Source organism: Bos indicus, chromosome 12 (assembly GCF_029378745.1).
Source record: "Bos indicus isolate NIAB-ARS_2022 breed Sahiwal x Tharparkar chromosome 12, NIAB-ARS_B.indTharparkar_mat_pri_1.0, whole genome shotgun sequence".
NCBI lineage: Eukaryota > Metazoa > Chordata > Mammalia > Artiodactyla > Bovidae > Bos > Bos indicus.
The window spans coordinates 3768983-3789911 of NC_091771.1; the positions used below are offsets into that span (position 1 = coordinate 3768983).

A 20929-nucleotide genomic window follows, 5' to 3' on the forward strand; every position below is an offset into this window, starting at 1 on the left:
CTGTGGACAGGACAGGAGGGTCTATCTTCCTGCTGAGGAGAGATCTCTGTTTGGTGACTGTTATTATAGTAATTTTTTACTAATCTTGTTTCCCAATAGTGCAGTTTAGCAAACAGAGTAAGAATTGACGCGAGATTTTCAAGAATCTTGGATGTATTAACGAAACATAGGTTTCTGGCTCTACGCTTTTCCTCCCCAATAACTTTACAAAACTGAGCTTCAGGGTATAATTGCCTTGATACTGGTCAAGACCATCCTTGAACCCACGTATTTCTAATTTGTTTCTTTACTACCACTAATCCAACTCACCTCACATGCCCACTCTGATACCATTCCTCTCTCTCTTAAGCTAGCAGTAGTAATTAGCTGATAACTCGTAAATCTAGTGTGCACTGTGAACCTGAAACTGGTTTATTCAACTTAATGCAACTTTGTATCATTTCGGGGGAAGGCAGAAAGTATATTGCCTTCTACAGGTCTCATGTATTATATATGACTGAAAATACAAATGATATTTATATTGTAAACATTTTAATTATAATGTGTGTGAGTTGGAGATATATACTTAATAATGTGTAATAATACACTTGGAGAAGGAAATGGCACCCCACTCCAGTACACTTGCCTGGAAAATCCCATGGATGGAGGAGCCTGGTGGGCTGCAGTCCATGGGGTCGCTAGGAGTCGACACGACTGAGCGACTTCACTTTCTCTTTTCACTTGCATGCATTGGAGAAGGAAATGGCAACCCACTCAGTGTTCTTGCCTGGAGAATCCCAGGGACGGGGGAGCCTGGTGTGCTGCCATCTATGGGGTCGCACAGAGTCGGACACGACTGAAGTTACTTAGCAATAATACTCTGATGTTACAAGTTAGATGTGAGAAGATTGAATGTAAGTTGGTTAATAAGTCAGTGCTTTAAAATTAGAAAACTTTGTTTACAATTCTCTTTATTATAGAAGCTGTTACATAATTCACTTAAGCATCAGAAATCATACTTTTAAAAATCAGTTTCTAAATTAAACTGACCATGAATATAGGGGTACCCAATCATGAGATTACCCATGTTAGTTTGTATCTCTGAAGTTATTTTTTCCTTGTTTCAGCTCTTGCTTTTAACTTCATCGGTTGTGATTTCAATTGCTCATTGGAAATGGCATAAACAGTTTACAATAGAATTTGAAAAACAATAGCTGCATGTATCGGAGAAGGCAATGGCAACCCACTCCAGTACTCTTGTCTGGAAAATCCCATGGACGGAGGAGCCTGGTAGGCTGGTGTTCATGGGATCGCTAGGAGTCGGACATGACTTCACTTTTCACTTTTCACTTCCAACTGCATTGGAAAAGGAAATGGCAACCCACTCCAGTATTTTTGCCTGGAGAATCCCAGGGACAGGGGAGCCTGGTGGGCTGCCGTCTATGGGGTCCCACAGAGTCGGACACGACTGAAGCGACTTAGCAGCAGCAGCAGCAGCAGCTGCATGTATATATATAACTGAGTAACTGCTATACACTGGGAACTGAGACAACACTGTTAATCAGTTATACTCCAATATGAATTAAAAAATTTAGGGAAAGAACTTAGAGTCACTATACAAAGTGTTTTTAAAAATTGAAATATTTTAATAAAATGAGAAAATGTCCAAAGCTGAATAAGTAGATAACTGTATGATCAGCACAATCATATGCATATATTTAGTATATCTATAGGAAAATCCTGTTAAATCGTATATACACCATTAAGAATGGTTACTTCTAGGCTGGTAGGAAAGATCAGTTAATTTTATTTTCTATTTTATAAACTTTTATATTCTCCAAATTTTTACAGTGAGCTACTACTTAGTTACTATATGGAAGATATTATCTTCATTTTAAATGAAATGTGATATCTATAGCAATCTCACACATAGTAGGTATTACAAAAATATCAAATGTCTTTGTACTCAAATAGCATCAAAGAAACGAGGGAAGATTTATTTTGTTACTAATAAAAAGTTATTTGAATTGCCTAGAAAGCAATTGCACTAAAATATCTTACTGCCCTGGCTAAGAAGAAGAACATAAAACTTAGAGACAGGGGTTAGCCCTTGGCATGAAGAGCCTTCACAGGAGAAAGTTAAAATGACTCATTGATGCACTGGGGTCTAATTAAGCAAGTGAAGCATGAGGGTGATATCATCAAAAATTGTTCTAACGGTAGGGAAGCGATTATGGAAACTATTGCAATGGTCAAGTTCACTCATAATGAACACATGAATAAGAAACTGCATTAGCCACTGAAAGCAAAGTTTCATCTGAGTTATGTTTTTTTTTCAGGGATAACAAGCAAAGTCAATGCCTATTCCCATTTGCTTTTTGGAAGAAAAGTGAAAGATTAAGGTCTCAAATGACCATAAAATTCCAAATAAAATCAGGCAAATAACATAGTCAAGGCCATACAGACAAACTGAGATTTCAAAAATCACTTAAGTAATCATTTTGGCTTCACCTAGAACATATAAACATAAGGGAATTCAAGCAGAAGAATAATTGCATTTGTCTTTAACTTTGACACATCCCTCTTCTCGGGCTTCTGACCTTTGGGGCTTTCCTATTTCCTGATGACCCATCTCACTAATACACTAGTGGAATGTAGTGATCAGAGGTGTCTTTGGCAGAATATCACTCCATTTATTCATGGCTCTATTATTCACTCATTTATTCAATACGTATTTGTGGAGCTTTCTTTTTAAAAGATTTTTGGAGTGCCTTAAAGCTGCTAAGAGGTGTCCTAAATGCTAGAGATATAAAAGGTAATTAAAGTAGAAAAATTTCCACTTTCCTGAAACCCTTATTCTACAAGGAAAGATAGAAAATTAATAACCCAGTTGGGCTGGGATGATGGGCTGCACATTTAACTCACATTGTGAGAAAACTCTAAGGAAAACTCAGTGTTGTCCTAGGAGTCGGCTTCATACTGCTTCCCTGCTGGACTCGGGCGCTGCTGGGTTTTCAGTTCAGTCTTTCCCTCTGGGTGTAGGCAAGGTTTCCGGGGGGTGGTGATGTTTTCCCTCAGCTACCTTAACTCCTCTCAGTTCTCACGGGCTGTGGACCCCAGCCACCATCCCTCCTGTCCATCTTGCTCAGGGACCTGGGGGAATCCAGCCTCTGCTGTGGGTTGCTCTCTGTCCCATGCTGAGCCACCAGCAGACTGCCAGTTTCACTTAGGTGACTTTTCATTAGGCTAAACTTCAGGGCCTCTGCCATCAGGCTAGACTGTCAAATTTATTATGCTATGTCCTGATTTGGACGGGGCTGTTGAGGGAGAAAATGTCAAGAGAAGAGATCTTAGTTACACTATTTGCTATTTTAAAAGCAAGAGGCTCAATAAAATAAAGCTGAAAATTTCCCCTAAGTTAATCAACAACTTTAAAGAAATCCAAAATAAAATTAAGGTAATTTGAACTTCAAAACCTGAGTCTAAAGTTCATATGGAGAAATAAGTAAGCAAGATTATTCATAAAATTTTTGTAAATGAAGAATAATATTGAAATTCTAAACACATATTATAAAATTATGCTTTCCAAAATTCTGTAATGCCAGTGCATAAATTAACAGATTATTTAAGAAGAAGAGAAAATATATAAATACATCCAAATACATATACAAATTTAATGAACGATAAAGTTGGAGTTTCAGTTTTCTAATAAATGACATTTCAACAATTGTGTAGACCCATGGAAAACACAGAAATTAGAATCCTGTCTCACACTATTACTCCAGGGAAAATTCCACATAAGTTAACTATTTAAACATAAAAATAAAACCCACAAAAATCCTAGATGATACCATGGAAGAATATTAGAAAAAAAAATATGTCAGGTGGAGAAGGCTTTTTCTCACCATGGCACAAAACTCAGAGCTCATAAAAGAAAAAAAAAAATTAAAACCAATATGTATTTTTAAATTCCATAACAAAATCAATACTAGTACAATCAAAGGATAAATATTAATCTGAAAAAAAAAAAAATCCACAACTCCTATCCATAGGACTAATATCTTAACATGAAAAACTTCTCTAACTAATGAAGAAGAAATACTTGGGAAATAAATAACTAACCAATATGGGCAAATATCATCACATAAAATTAATTACACAGGTTTGATCCTATAAAGTATGTGAAAAATCACATTAAATAGCCATGCACATTAAAACTATTATTATTTTTTTACTTTTTTTTACTTATTTTTTTTTACTTATTTTTTACTTATTTGTGCAATATATATATATATTGCACAAAACTTAGCTAAATTGAGTTATATATTTCTCCTGAATACTTCTGTTTAATCCTGGCCTATTTTCCTAAAATATCCCATATTAATTTGCTAACCTATTTGAGCTTTATTTTTACCTTCCTGCCTATTCTCCATCAAATAAAATTTCCCTGTTTTCTGAACTCCTTATGAAATGCTGATGCATCCTCTATTTTCAACTATATATGAAATAGTCAAACTATACTGTAAGTATCATGAAATTTGGACCACATTTTACTCTTTATTAAGCCCAGTGCCTGAACTTTTTATTTATTAATAGTAAAGATATCTGTAATAGTATTAGATTTTACAGTTTCTACAGATTTCCAATGTTTTTTCACTTGGTACCACAACAACTTCCAGGGCTAAGTATCTCTATTTACTCTATTCTAGATGGTGACAGCAGCCATGAAATTAAAAGACAATTGCCCCTTGGAAGGAAAGCTATGGCAAACCTAGACAGAGTATCAAAAAGCAAAGACATCACTTTGCCAACAATGCTGTATGGTCAAACCTATGGATTTTCCAGTATTTGTGTACAGATGTGAGAGCTGGACCATAAAGAAAGCTGAGCACTGAAGAATTGATGCTTTTGAATTGTGATGCTGGAGAAGACTCTTGAAATTCTTGAGATTCCCTCAGATTGCAAGATCAAAACAGTGATTCCTAAAGGAAATCATTCCTGAATATTCACTGGAAAGACTATTGCTGAAGCTGAAGCTCTAATACTTTGGCCACCTTATGTGAAGAGACAACTCATTGGAAAAGACCCTCATGCTGGGGAAGATTGAGGGCAGGAGGAGAAGTGGGTGACAGAGGATAAGAAGGTTGGATGGCATCACTAACTCAATGGACATGAGTTTGAGCAAGCTCTGGGAGATAGTGAAGGACATGGAAGCCTGGTATGCTGCAGTTCGTGGGGTCTCAAAGAGTCAGACACAACTTAGCAACTGAACAACAACTGAATAAAAATTGATTCAAGTTATGACTACATATTGACCAGGTAGGACGTACAGCATAGGAGTTTTAATTCAGAGGACTTAGATAGATAGCTAATTAGATGGATGGATGAAATGGTAGATAGATATAGATGATAATAGACAAATGGTTATGGAAATATCAATTCTGGCTCTTCCACATACTGATCATGTGAGATTTAGCAATTCGTTTTCTGAAGTTGTCTTACCTATAACATGGGAACGAGAAGGAAACTCTACCTGAGGGTTTCTGGGAATTTAAATTTAAAAAATGAAAATAAAACATTTGACAAAACCAGTCCCATAAAAACTGCTCAACTACTGTGACTATATTTGGTTTTCAATAATGCAGCTTTTGTTAGCTAGATTTATGTTTCTAGAAAGTTTCATTCTGATTCAGCTCCTTTGTAGGTGACTCAAAATTTTGGCAGTTGGTCATTTTTGGTGATATATTGATGACAAATTCAATAATTGAAATATATTTAGTACTTTACTAGTGTAATTTCTCATATATAATCCGATCAAAGAACTAGTAATCATAAAATGGGAGTTAGCATTGAAGGATTTTATTATTCACTGTTACTCCAATATCATCTTTTCAGGCCTGTTCTTGGTTACATTGTATATAATGCTTGAATGATACTTTGCTTGATTAGTGTCTATTCTTTTTTTTTTTTCCTAAAGCTTTGTTAAAACGTTTGTTCTATAGCAGTATGAATTTCTCTTTTCTTTTTGGTTTTGTACACAATCTAATCTTGTTCATCCATACAATTTAATTCTCTTAATTACCAGATATTCTTGTCAGAAGTCCCAACCCCTATGAAATAATAGATCATCAATTCCTATTGTGGAGAGACTAGCTACATGAAGTAGCTTTAATTCAGAAGTCAGTTTCTGTTGATGTGAAAGGGAATGTTCCTTCATCTTTTTCAGCTACTAAATTATGATGGATATATACACAAATACTAGCAAGAACAATATTAAATGTGAAAATTTGGATACAGGAAATAATTTTATTTCACTAATATTTTCCTCTTTTTAATTAGGAATAATAAAAACTAAAATTATACTATTAAAACAATTTTAGCAATAATTTAATTTTGATTTACTGCATAATTATAGCAATAATGTTTTCTACTTTCAGAATGATTTTCTTCCTCATCTGGAAATGAAATTAATAATTTCATATTCACAGTAGCTTATGAAGAAGGTAGCTATAAAACCCTATGGGGAAAAAAAAAGTTTAAAAATAAAATAAATTCAAATTTTTAGAATAGCATGTTGCTACTTAACTAAGAGAGATTTTCCATCTTCCATCATAGATTAATCAGACCTGAAGAAAGGGCAAATTATTAACAAAGCTATGGAATTTAAAATATATCTTAATAAAAACAAATTTTCTAAGCCAGTGTTTTGAAAAGCACAGGCAAGATGATAGAACTTGGTTCTGACAGTAAATTGTAAGATTAAATTGAATTATCCGAATAGATTCACTTCTCCAGCAAAATACTTTTGAACGTTTACTCTGTATGAGAATACTGTCTTATGAGTAAAGGATACTGTGATAAACTGAAGTCTATTTTGGTTAAAAACATCTATTTATGTAATATATAATTGCTAACATATTTAATTTATACTTTATAGCTATATCTTCTTTTTTATATATAATTTATTGGTATATTTAGGGTTTCCCAGGTGGCATTAGTAGTAAAGAATCCACTTACCAATGTAGACACATTGGTAGACATTCAAGAAGAAGGAGAAGCTTCAACAAAATGGCAGAATCGGTACAATCAGGTTAAAATCAAATCCCATACTTTCTGGGTGGAAAACTCACAAAATGGAGAACAATAATACCCAAGAAGCTCTCACACTGTCGCAAATGTTCTAGGCCCCACATCAGACTTCCCAACCCAGGGATCTGGCAAAGTGCCTGGGGATCCCCAGAGACCTGACTTTGAAGGATAGCAGGATTTGATTACAGAGCTTCCACAAGATGATGAAACAGAGACACTTGGAGGGCACAAACAAAACCTTGTGTGCACAAGGACCCAGGGAAAAGGAGACGTGACCCACAAGTGACTGAGCCAGACTTGCCTGTGGGTTTGTGGGTGCCCTGTGGATGTGAGGGTTGGCAGCAGCCTGCAGAGGGGACAAGGGCGCTGGCAGGAGCAGTCCTGGGAGGCACATGTTGGCATGAGCTCTTTTGGAGGGCCCCTTGGTCTCTTATGGCCAAACAGCTAACAGAGAGAGAGCAGAGACCCACCCGTCAACAGAAAATTGGATTAAAGGTTTACTGAGCACGGCCCTGCCCACTAGGGCAAGATCAGGTTTTCCCAGAATCCTTCAGCTGATACAAGCCTCTTATGCTCATCCATCAGAGGACAGAAAGAAGAAGCAAGAACTACAATCCCACAGCCTCTAGAATGAAAAACCACAACCACAGAAAGCTAACAAAAATGATCGCATGTATCACAGCCTTGTGTACTTCAGTGAAACTATGAGCTATGCTGTGAGGACCACCCAAGATGGACGAGTCATGGTGAAGTGCTCTGACAGAACTTGCTCTACTGGAGAAGAGAGTGGCAAATCATTTCAGTATCTTTGCCTCAAGAACCGCATGAGCAACATGAAAATGCAAAAATATGTAACACCAGAAGATGAATCCCCAAGTTCGGTAGGTGTCCAATATGCTATTTGGGAAAGAGAACCAAAGTGCAAATGATACTCAGCTGTGGATGTATCTTTTGCTCACAATAAAGTCTGATGCTGTAAAGAACAATATAACATGGAGACCTGGAATGTCAAGTCCATGAATCAAGGAAAATGGGATATGGTCAAGCAGGATATGACAAGAGTGAACATCAACATCTCAGGAATCAGTGGAACAAAATGGATGAGAATGAGAAAATTTAATTCAGAAGACCATTGTATCCAATACTGTGGGCAAGAATACCTTAGAAGAAGTGGAGGAGCCCTCATTGTCAATGAAAGACTTTGAAGTGCAATACTTGGGTGCAATCTCAAAAACTATAGAATGACCTTGGTTCATTTCCAAGTCAACCCATTCAACATCACAGTAATCCAAGTCTGTGTCCAAACCATTAATGTCAAAGAAGCTGAACAATTCTTGAAGATCTACAAGACTCTCTAGAACTAACATCAAAAAAGATGTTCTTTTTATCATAGGTAATTGGAATGCAAAAGTAGAAAGTCAAGATATACCTGGAATAACAGGTAAGTTTGACCTTATAATACAAAATGAAGCAGGGCAAAAGCTAACAGAATTTTGTCACAAGAACATACTGTGCAAATAACTTCTTTGAACAATACAAGACTCTACACATGGACATCACCAAAAGATCAATATCAAAATCAGACTGGTTATATTCTTTGTAGCCAAAGATGGAGAAGCTCTATAATGTCAGAAAAAAAACAAGGTCTGGAGCTTACTGTGACTCAGGTCATCACATCTATATTGCAAAATTCAGGCTTAAATTGAAGAAAGTAGGGAAAACTGTTAGATCATTCAGGTATTATCTAAATCAAACCCCTTATGATTCTATAGTGGAGATGATGAATGGATCAAGGGATTAGATTTGGTAGACAGAATGCCTGAAAAAATATGAATAGAGATTCATAACATTGTACAGGAGGTGGTGACTAAAACCATCCCAAAGAAAAATAGATGCTAGAAGGCAAAATGGTTGTCTGGTGAGGCCTTACAAATAGCAGAGGAAAGAAGAGAAAAAAAAAAAGGCAAAGGAGAAAGGGAAAAATATACCCAACTGAACGCAGAGTTACAGAGAAGAGCAAGGAGAGATAAGAAAGTCTTTTTAAGTAAAATAATGCAAAGAAATAGAGGGAAACAATAGAATGGGAAAGACTAGAGATCTCATCAGGAAAATTGAAGATACTACAGGAAAATTCCTTTCAAAGATGGGCACAATAAAGAACAGAAACAGCAAGGACCTAACAGAGGCAGACATGATTAAGAAGAGGTATCAAGAACACACAGAAGAACTATTTAAAAAAAAAAAAAAAAAGATCTTAATCACCGGGATAACCACAATGGTGTGGTCACTCACCTAGACCCATACATCCTGGGCCTTAGGAAGCATTAGTACAAAGTTAGTGGAGGTGATGGAAATGCAGCTGAGCTATTTGAAATCCTAAAAGATGATGCTCTTAATGTGCTGCTGCACTCACTATGCCACCAAATTTGGAAAACACAGCAATGATGATCAGACTGGAAAAGTTCAGTTTTCATTTCAATCTCAAAGAAGGGCAATGCCAAGAAATGTTCAAACTACTGTACAAGTGTGCTCATTTCACATGTTAGCAGGGTCATGCTCAAAATCATATAAGCTGGGCTTCAACAGTATGTGAACTAAGAACATCCAGATGTACAAGCTGGATTTAGAAAAGGCAGTGGGAACAGAAATCAAATTGCCTACATCCGTTGGATCATAGAAAAAGGAAGGGAATTCCAGGGGTGGAAAAATCTACTTCTGCTTCACAGACTACGCTAAAGCCTATGATTTTGTGGATCAAAGCATATTGTGGAAAATTCTTAAAGTTATGGGAATACCAGACCACCTTACCTATCTCCTGAGAAACCTGTATGAAGGTCAAGAAGCAACTAGAACCAGACATGGAATAATGGACTGGGTCAAAGTTGGGTAAGGAGTATGACAACACTGTATATTGTCACCCTACTTATTTAACTTATATGCAGAGTACATTATGTGGAATGCCATACTGGATGAATCATAAGCTGGAATCAAGTTTGCTGGGAGAAATATCAACAACCTCAGATATGTAGATGACATTATCCTTATGACAGAAGGTGAAGAGGAACTTGATGAGGGTAAAAAAGGAGAGTGAAAAAGCTGACTTAAAACTCGTCATTTGATAACCTAAGATCATGGCATCTGGTCCCACCACTGCATGGTGACTGAAGCCATGAAATTAAAAGATGCTTGCTCCTTGGAAGAAAAGCTATGACAATGCTAGACAGAGTACTAAAAATCAGAACTTTACCAACAAAGTTCCTTGCATTCAAAGCTGTGGTTTTTCCAGCAGTCATGTACAGATGTGAGAATTGAACCATATACGAGGCTGAGCACCAAAATAATTGATGCTTTCAAACTGTAGCACTGGAGAAGACTCTTGAGAGGCTTTTGGACAGCAAGATCAAAACAGTCAATCCTAAAGGAAATCAGCCCTGAATATTCACTGGAAAGACTAACGCTGAAGCTGAAGCTCCAATATTGTTGCCACCTGATGTGAAGTGCTGACTCTTTGGAATAAAATCCTGATACTGGGAAAGACTGAAGGCAGGAGAAGGGGATGACAGAGGATGAGATGGTTGAATGACATCATCAACTCAATGGACATGAAGTTGAGCAAACTCTGGGAGACAGTGAAAGACAGGGAAGCTTGGCATGCTGCAGTCCGAGAGGCTGTCAGCATGTCAGGCTGACTTGGGCCTGATTTAATGACCGAACAACAACAACGATTTGTTTATTTTATTTTATTTGGTTTTGCTATATCTTTGGTTGTCCTATTGCTCTGTCTGGGCTTTCTCTATTTGCAGGGAGCAGGGACTACTTGATTTGTGGTGTGAAGGTTTCGCCTTGCAGTAGCTTGTCTTGCTGGGGAGTATATGCCCTGGAGAGCATAGGCTTCAATAGTTGATGCAAGCAGGCTCAGTAATCGTGGCACCCCAGCTCTGATGTTCTGAGGCATGTTAGAATCCTTCTGGACCAGAGACTGAGCCCGCGTCTCCTGCATTTGCAGTTAGATACTGTTCCACTGTGCCACCAGGGAAGTCCTAGAAGTATATCTTCTTGTTAAAACTAGTTCAATGATTAAGTGCGTAATGTAATTCAAGCAATGATCCCTGTAGTTCACTTCAGTTGACTCATTCAGTTGTGTCAGACTCGTTGTGACCCAATGGGCTGCAGCACACCAGGCTTCCCTGTCCATCACCAAAACTCAGAACTTGCTCAAATTTATGTCCATTAAGTCAATGCTGTCATCCAACCTTTGCATCCTCGGTTGTCCCCTTCTCCTCCTGCCTTCAATCTTTCCCAGCATCAGGATCTTTTCTAATGAATCAGTTTTTGCATGAGGTGGCCAAAGTACTGGAGCTTCAGCTTCAGCATCAGTCCTTCCAATGAATATTCAGGACTGATTTCCTTTAGGATGGACTGATTTGATCTCTTTGCAGTCCAAGGGACTCTCAAACGTCCTCTCCAAAGAAACAGTTCAAAAGCATCAGTTCTTTGGCACTCAGCTTTCTTCACAGTCCAACTCTCAAATCCATACATGATAACTGGAAAAACCATAGCTTTGAAGACATGGACCTCTGTTGGTAAAAGTTTCTCTGCTTTTCTATTATGCTGTCTAGGTTGGTCATAACTTTTCTTTTAAGGAACAAGTGTCTTTTAATTTCACATCTGCAGTCTCCATCTCAGTGATTTTGGAGCCCAAGAAAATAAAGTCTGCCATTGTTTCTGCTGTTTCCCCATCTATTTGCCATGAAGTGAAAGAACCAGATTCCATGACCTTAGTTTTTTGAAGGTTGAGTTTTAAGCCAGCTTTTTCACTCTCCTCTTTCACTTTATTCAAGAGGCTCTTCAGTTTCTTTTCGCTTTATGCCATAGGGTGGTTATCATCTTGATATCTGAGGTTATTGATAGTTCTCCTGGAAATCTTGATTCCAGTTTGTGCTTCAATCAGTTCAGCATTTCATATGATGTACTCTGTGTATAAGTTAAATAAGCAAGGTGACAATAGCCTTGACATATCTCTTTCTCAATTTGGAAGCAGTCTGTTGTTCCAAGTCCAGTTCTAGCTGTTGTTTCTTGACCTTCAAACAGATTTCTGAAGAGGCAGGTTAGATGGTCTGGTATTCCCATCTCTATAAGATAGTTTTCCACAGTTTGTTGTGATCCACTCAGTCAAAGGCTTTTGCGTAGTCAATGAAGCAAAAGTAGATGTTTTTGTGGAATTCTCTTGCTTTTTCCATGATACAACAGATGTTGGCAATGTGATCTCTGGTTCCTCTGCCTTTTCTAAATCCAGTTTGAACATCTGGAAGTTCCTAGTTCGTGTACTATTGAAAACTATCTTGGAGAATTTTGAGCATTACTTTTCTAGCATGTGAGATGAGTGCATTTGTGCAGTGGTTTGAACATTATTTGACATCACCCTTCTTTGGGATTGGAATGAAAACTGACCTTTTCCAGTTCTGTGGCCACTGTTGAGTTTTCCAAATTTTCTGGCATATTGAGCTCAGCATTTTCACAGCATCATCATTTAGGATTTGAAATAGCTTAGCTGGAATTTCATCACCTTCACTAACTTTGTTCATAGTGATGCTTCCTAAGACCCACTTGAGTTCACACTCCAGGATGTCTGACTCTGTGTGAGTGATCACACCATCGTGGTTATCTCAGTCATTAAGATATCTTTTGTATAGTTCTTCTGTATATTCTTGCCACCTCTTCTTAATATCTTCTGCTTCTGTTAGATCCCTACCATGTCTGTCCTTTATTGAGCCCATCTTTGCATGAAATATCCCCTTGGTATCTCTAATTTTCTTGAAGACATCTCTAGTCTTTCCCATGCAATTGTTTCCCTCTATTTCTTTGAATTAATCACTGAGGAAGGCTTTCTTATCTCTCCTTGCTATTCTTTGAAACTCTGCATTCAGACGGATATATCTTTCCTTTTTTCCTTTGTCTATCACTTCTCTTCTTTTCCCAGCTATTTATAAGGCCTTCTCAGACAAGCTCTTTGCATTTTTTCTTCTCGAGGATGATTTTGATCACCACCTCTTGTTCAAAGTTACTAACTTCCATCCATAGTTTATCAGGCACTATATCCAATCTAAGGCCTCGAATCTATTTGTCACTTCCACTGTAAAATCCTAAGGGATTTGATTTAGATCATACCTGAGTGGTGTAGTGGTTTTCCTACTTTCTTCAATTTAAGTCTGAATTTGGCAATAAGTTCATGATCTGAGTCATAATCAGCTCCTGATCTTGTTTTTCTGACTGTATAGAGTTTTTCCATCTTAAGCTTCAAAGAATATAATTGATCTGATTTTGGTATTGACCATCTCATGATGTCCATGTGTAGGCTCTTCTCTTGTGTTGAAGAGGGTGTTTGCTATTACCAGTGCACTGTCTTGGCAAAACTCCGTTAGACTGTGCCCTACTTCGTTTTGTACACTACAGGCAAACTTGCCTGTTATTCCAGGTATCTCTTGACTTGCTACTTTTGCATTCCAGTTCTCTATGATGAAAACGATATCTTTTTTTTTTTGACGCTAGTTCTAGAAAGCCTTGTAGGTCTTCTTAGAACAGTTCAACCTTCAGCTTCTTTGGCATTAGCGGTCGGGGCATAGACTTGGATAACTGTGATATTGAATGGTTTGCCTTGGAATCGAACAGAGGTCATTCTGGCCTTTGAGATTGCACCCAGATACTGCATTTTGGACACTTTTGTTGACTATGAAAAAGTGAAAGAAAAGTGAAGTCACTCAGTCGTGTCCGACTCTTTGTGACCCCATGAACTGCAACCTACCGGGCTCCTCCATCCATGGGATTTTCCAGGCAAGAGTACTGGAGTGGGCTGCCATTTCCTTCTCCAGGGGATCTTCTCAACCCAGGGATCAAACCCAGGTCTCCTACATTGCAGACAGACACTGGATTGTCTGGGCCATCAGGGAAGCCCACTATGAGGGCTACGTCATTTCTTCTAAGGGATTCTTGCCCACAGTAGTAGATATAATGGTCATCTGAATTAAATTTGCCATTCTGGTCCATTTTAATTCACTGATTCCTAAAATATCAATGTTCACTCTTGCCATCTCCTGTTTTATCACCCTCAATTTACCCTGTTTCATGGACTTAACATTCCATGTTCTTGCGCGATATTATTCTTTACAGCATCAGATTTTACTTCCATCATCAGTCACATCCACAACTGGGCACTGTTTTCTCTTTGGGCCAGCCTCTTCATTCTTTCTGGAGCTACTTTTCCACTCTTCTCTAGTAGCATATTTGGCATCTACCAACCTGGGGAGTTCATCTTTCAGTGTTATATCTTTTGGCCTTTTCATACTGTTAATGGTGTTCTCAAGGCAAGAATACTGAAGTAGTTTGCCATTCCCTTCTCCAGTGGACCATGTTTTGTGAGAACTTTCTACCATGACCCATCTATCTTGGGTGGCCCTGCACTGCATGGATCATATGTTCATTGAATTAAATAAGGCTGTGATCCAAGTGATCAGTTTGGTTAGTTTTCTGTAATTGTGGTTTCCATTCTATCTGCCCTCTGATGGTTAAGGATAAGAGGTTTGTGGAATCTTCCTGATGGGAGGATCTGGCTGTGGGAGAATCTGGGTCTTGCTCTGATGGGCAGAGCCATGCTCAGTACATTTTTAATCCAATTTTCTGTTGATGGGTGGTGCTGTGTTCCCTCCCTGTAGATTGGTCTGAGGCCAAACTATGATCTGGATAACTGGGTAATGGCGACCTCCTTCAAAAGTGTTTATGCCAGGACTGTTGTATTCAGTGCCCCTGACCCCATGGCAGCCATTGTTGATCCAGGCCTCCACTGGAGACTCTTGGACCCTCACAGGAAAGTCTGGCTATGTTTCTTGTGGGGTCACTGATTCTTCCTCCTGGGTCCAGGTGGGCACACGGTTTTATTTGAGCCCTCCAAGCTTTTCTGGTGGGTATGGTGTTTGATTCTAAATGCAATTTTGTCACTCCTACCGTCTTGTTGGGGCCTCGCCTTTGCCCCTGCATATGGGGTATCTTTTTGTTGGTGGGATCCAACATTATCCTGTCAGTGATTGTTCGGTGATTAGTTACAGTTTTTGAGTTCTCAGAGGAGAAGATGAGCACATGTCCTTCTATTCTGCCATTTGAGTCACATCACTTAAATGAAAACTTCTTCAGCTTGTCAGTTCTTCGGTCTGTCAGTTCAGTTGCTCAGTCGTGTCCAACTCTTTGTGACCCCATGGACTGTAGCACATCAGGCTTCCCTGTTCATCACCAATTCCCAGAGCTTGTTAAAACTCATGTCCATTGAGTCATTGATGCCATCCAACCATTTCATCCTCTGTCATCCCCTTCTCCTCCCACCTTCAATATGCTCTTTTCCAATGAGTCAGTTCTTCACATCAGGTGGCCAAAGTACTTTAGCTTCAACTTCAGCATCAGTCCTCCAATGAATAGTCAGGACTGATTTCCTTTAGGATTGACTGGTTTGATCTCCTTGTAGTCCAAGGGACTCTAAAGAGTCTTCTCCAACAGCACAATTCAAAAGCATTAATTTTGAGATACACAATATTGCTTTACTGATTTAAGATGAGAAAAATGTTGTTTAGTGTGATTAGATAATATAGTCTATTTTGCTTAGTTAATCAGAGGAGAATCTTGCATTCTGTGTTAAATTATATAAATGGCTTCATTTGCAATAGCTAATTCATAGATGGATAAAGGGGATTATGATTTACTCATAATTTTTTTTTCGGATAAGATGTGAACCAACATGAACCAATATAGTAGGGTTCATGCTTGCATACTCTAGTCAAATTTCTGGAGGAACAAAATACCCAAAAGGATGTAGCTTATTATAACTCCTATGATTCTCTTAGTATCCATACAGTCTCTTTTTGTTCTTATGGCTCTAGCTATACCTTACCCTACTTTCTTTCCAAAAGAATATCTTGGAAGATGTCATTTCTATCCTTGAAAGATTGTAAGGCAAGTTATATAACCTGTATTGAGGCTACTTTCTCCTTTGCTCTGTGAACCAGACATGTCAGTTAAATTTGAATTTCAGATAAACAACTAAATTTTTTAATATAAATTTATCCCATACATTACAGTAAAGCAAATAGATCTGAAATTCAAATTGTACTGGGCATATTGCATTTATCTGAGAATCCCAGTTCCGCGGATGCATATAAGAAGTAGAAGTTGACTGCCTATTGGCTAGAATGCCAGATGGAGGTAGTTGCTTGCTGGTCAGATTGCAGCAGACTTCTGCTTGCTACCAAACCCTTACTGAAGCTTCAGCTGATACCCCTTCTGACAACTCCCAAATAACTGTACTGGAATTGGACTGCATGGCATCCATTCAATCAAAAGTGATAGAAAAATTGATCTTATGCATATATAAAAATGTACTAACAATGGAACCAGCAAGAAGGGTAAATTGTGAGAAAATTTAACAAAAGTTTGTGGGGGGAAAACTTGAGCATGATATGGGTCAACTTACTCATGAGAACTTGGGGCCATCACCTGGGGATATCAGTCATGGGCCATAAATCAGAAATAATAAACAACAAGCCTGTGACTCTTAATCAAATGTGGTAAGCAATAAATAATCAGAGATGCATCTGTAGCTGTTGACCATGCATACTAAGAAAGAAAATTTTATTCCCTAGTAGTGTCAGATAGGGGCTTGCCAGTAGACATGCCAGAGGCAAATTTCTTTCTTCTATTTTTACCACCCTCACCTCCCCAGCAACTCTCAGAAAATTCTCAAACATAATAAGGATTACCAAGACATATACTCCTGCTTATCTCTCAGGTTTGGAAAACAGAGTTTTAATTTTCACTAGTGAACAGTAATACTAGTTGAAATATTTCTTTATCTAAGCATCTTGGAATTGTACCAAAGCTGAATGATGTTGGGTGAAGAAGGGTAGACAAATTAGGCCCAGTCTTCCTTGTTTGATTATATCCTTAGAGGCAGAGGACTTGGGTTTCCAGAATGAGAACCACAGGCATTCTTCTTCACTTTCACTTTCTCATTTTTTTGTTTTGTGGTTGCTTACCTGCTCAGTCCTGTCTGACTCTTTGTGACCCTTTGACTGTAGCCCACCAGGCTATTCTGTCCATAGGATTTTTCAGGCAAGAATGCTGGTGTGTGTTGCCGTTTTCCTCCTCTGGGGGATCTTCCTAACCTGGGGGATGAATCCCCACATCCTGCACTGCAGGCAAATTCTTTACCCTCTGAACCACTCTCTTAAAGCAATTTACTTCCTTTCGGGACCTGCCCATCTAGTATTCCTGCTTCCAGTTCCAAGCACCTTTTCTTGAAAGAGTATCAAAATCATTGGTCCCTTCTTTTTGCCAGCAAACTTTACCAGTTTTGCAATGCTTTCTCTTCTGCATGGCTTCCCTGATAGCTCAGTTGGTGAAGAATCCACCTGCAATGCAGGAGACCCCGGTTCAATTCCTGGCTCGGGAAAATCCACCGGAGAAGGGATAGGCTACCCATTCCAGTATTCTGGCCTGGAGAATTCCATGGACTGAATAGTCCATGGGGTCACAAAGAGTCCAATACGACTGAGAGACTTTCACTTTTCTCTTCTGCATAGTTTTTGTTGCTCTGCTTATGATGCAGAAAGGTGAACTCTATTTCTAAGGATAGCATCAGAGAGGAAAAACAGGGGAGAAAAATAACAGTATTATCTCAAATAACATAAATGCCTAGGTCACCTCTTTACTTTGAACATGAATTGATGTTTATACTCTGCATTTCATCCCCAAGTAACAAAAGTTTCTGCCAAACAAATACCTATTTAGCAAGGAGATTCATGTGAAACAGACTTTCTGAGAGGAGCAAATCCTGTAGATTATGTTCTAAGCGAGCTTTTACTAGCAGAAAAGCAAAGATCAAGAAGTGGATTCATTTCCTTCAAGGTGTCACATCTTCTTATTACTGAGAGCCAAGGGAAATATGAATGCATTTTAGTTCCCGTCATTTAATTTTGTTTTAATTCCAAAATGTCGTATTCTTTTTCAGAAGGCAAGTGTGTGATAAATTATAAACTCAAATTATGTATTAACATGTGCGGGACACTCTGGGGTTAGAATAGAGATAGTAATAAGTTTGAATAATTTCTTGATTTGGGTCTAAAAACATGATAAGTTTGGAAATTAAAAATAAAAACCCAAACTGTATATCAATGACAGCATAGTTATTGATGCACACACTTGTAGTTCTCAGATTTTACTTACAAGCAATAAGTTGTTACAATGTGACTTAAAATACAATCATTTATTTTAGAGTTATTACTATAATATTAATGCTATATATTTTAATTTATAGTTTGTATTAATTATAGAAGTTGATTTTGCTGCTGAAATAAATTCATGTTGAACCATTATTATACAAAATACAAGTAAGTGCTGGAACATGTGTTCAGAAAAGAATAAGAATATTAGATTTATTATAGATTTCAAAATGGCTGTTTTAATTGATCATGGCATTGCTATCATAAAATGTCAACTACCTCTCACACTAGCCTTTAATAGAGGAAGAATGTGACAAGACTCTTAGAGGCTGTGGTATCTGGTGATTAAAATTTAGGATACTGGTTTTGGAGAGATGAGGGTTGAAATACCTGCCAGGTCAGGGATTTAACTGTGTAATCTTATAGATATAATATTTACTTTTTGTAAGTCTTTGCTTCTGCATATGTAAAATTTGATGATAATGATATTACACATTGAATAAATACTATATTTTAGGATTTCAAATGAGGATTAAATAAAACAATATGCTAAGTGCCTCTATTGAAGCCCAAATGTGATAAGCACTGACCAAATAATTTTACCATCACAGGTCTAAATTTACCTGTGCAATTGCATACATGAAAAAAATTTTTTTTTCATTTATTTCACCTTTTTCTAAGTAGTTTAAAAGTGTGCATTCTAAGATTTTTCTCTTAAAGCATTTGTCTAGCCTTGTAGGTGGAGGGGCTTCTTAATTCACTCAAACCTTAATGCTTCCATTTTCAGCTGTTCTTTTAAATAATTTCTGGATTTGAATTAGTTCCTTTTCTATCACAAATGCATCATTGTTGTTCATTTTTACCTTATGTCTGTCAAACCTAGAATATCCAGTAGAAATGTCCTTGATGATGGAAAGCTGCTAGATTTTTATTGTCCAATATGCTGGCCACTAATCATATTTCAATGTTTGACTTTGAATTAATTTAATTCAATAAGATTTGAAATGTAGTTCCTCAGTGATGCCAGCCACATTTCAAGTGTTCGATAGTCACATGTAACTCTTGTTTACCATTTTGAATGGCACAGTGACAACTGGTCCAATTGTCTCCAGTTTCTCTACAATCAAATCTATTCTTCAGAGTAGTCCTAGTTTAATATTAATAGTGAATACTTCTGATTACATTATTCCCATATTCAGTCTCTTTGGGAATAACTTAGTATCAAATATAGAAGGGAATTTTATTATCATATATCCATCAATTAATATTCTAATACTTTGCCTTCCAACTAATATTTTCCTATCTTCTTCCAAGGATATCAGTGAAGAACTTTCCTGAAGACAAATGTAGCTTTGCTGAAATTAACAAAGTTTGTCTATAAAATTCACCTAATTTGCCAGTCTAGCAACTCTATCAAAAAAGAAGTTATTCTTTGTGAGCCCATGCTGGCTCCTAATGATCATTGCTTTTTCTCTCAAATGCTCTCAAAACATCTGTTTAATAACTACTAGAAATTCACTAAGTCCTCTCATGTCAAGCCAAGGAATTTTACTTTTATCCTATGCACAACGGGCAAAAGTTAGTGTTTTTATTTTCATGTCTAATTCTCATTTAAACAATTTCTTAAAATTAGGGATTATACTTGTTTGTACCTGAGCGACTTCACTTTTCACTTTCATGCATTGGAGAAGGAAATGGCAACCCACTCCAGTGTTCTTGCCTGGAGAATCCCAGGGACGGGGGAGCCTGGTGGGCTGCTGTCTATGGGGTCACACAGAGTCGGACATGACTAAAGCGACTTAGCAGCAGCAGCATACCAGAAATGCCTAAATTACAGTATTCAATAAGTATTAGACTAATAGAAAGTAATGACAATAACTGAATATTTTGAGTAGGTGAGTTTAATAATTAAGCATTTACTTATGAAGAATTAGTTTGTATAAAGGATTGAGTGGAGATGGGGGATAAGCAGAGATGGGGGATAAGATTTGTTAAAGGCCCACTGACAATTTTCAGCTAAGAAAAGATGAATACCTGAATTAAATGAGGGAATTATAGGGATAAATGGGAAGAATAAATGACAGATAGGTAGATACATACATACACAGATGTATGTGTGCACATGACTGATCAAGCAAGAGAAACGCAGAGGTCTACAATGACATTCAAGTTCTGGGATTAGCTGTCTTTATTTTTTCGTGTGTGTGGTATTCAACGTAATAAAGTCCCTCAAATGACTAATGGTATAATACACCAGGAGATTATTCCTCACTCATAAAATGGAATTCTGGGGGGCAGTTCTCTCCAACACAATCATACAGATACTTAAACTGAGAGAGATTTTCCTAATTTCCAATTTCTAGCAATCAAACTGATCTCAAGTTTCCTTCCAACTTAAAGAAAATTAGGATAAAAGAGCATATATTAAAGATGTCTCTGGTCATATATATAAATAGAATATATTACTTCCTCTCCCATTACATCTATTGGAGCTCAGTCCTATGGACACATGTAAGACCAAGGGAGGGAAAAACATATATTTTAACTGTGTTCTAATAATGAAGAGATACAAAGGGAACATTTCATGCAAACATAGGCACAGT

General features: G+C 37.5%; 1 pseudogene; it reads left to right on the forward strand.

Moving 5' to 3' along the window:
* Window positions 1–7739: 7739 nt before the first annotated feature.
* LOC139186282 (tigger transposable element-derived protein 1-like) overlaps window positions 7740–20929 on the forward strand; it is a 68487-nt pseudogene continuing 55297 nt past the window's right edge.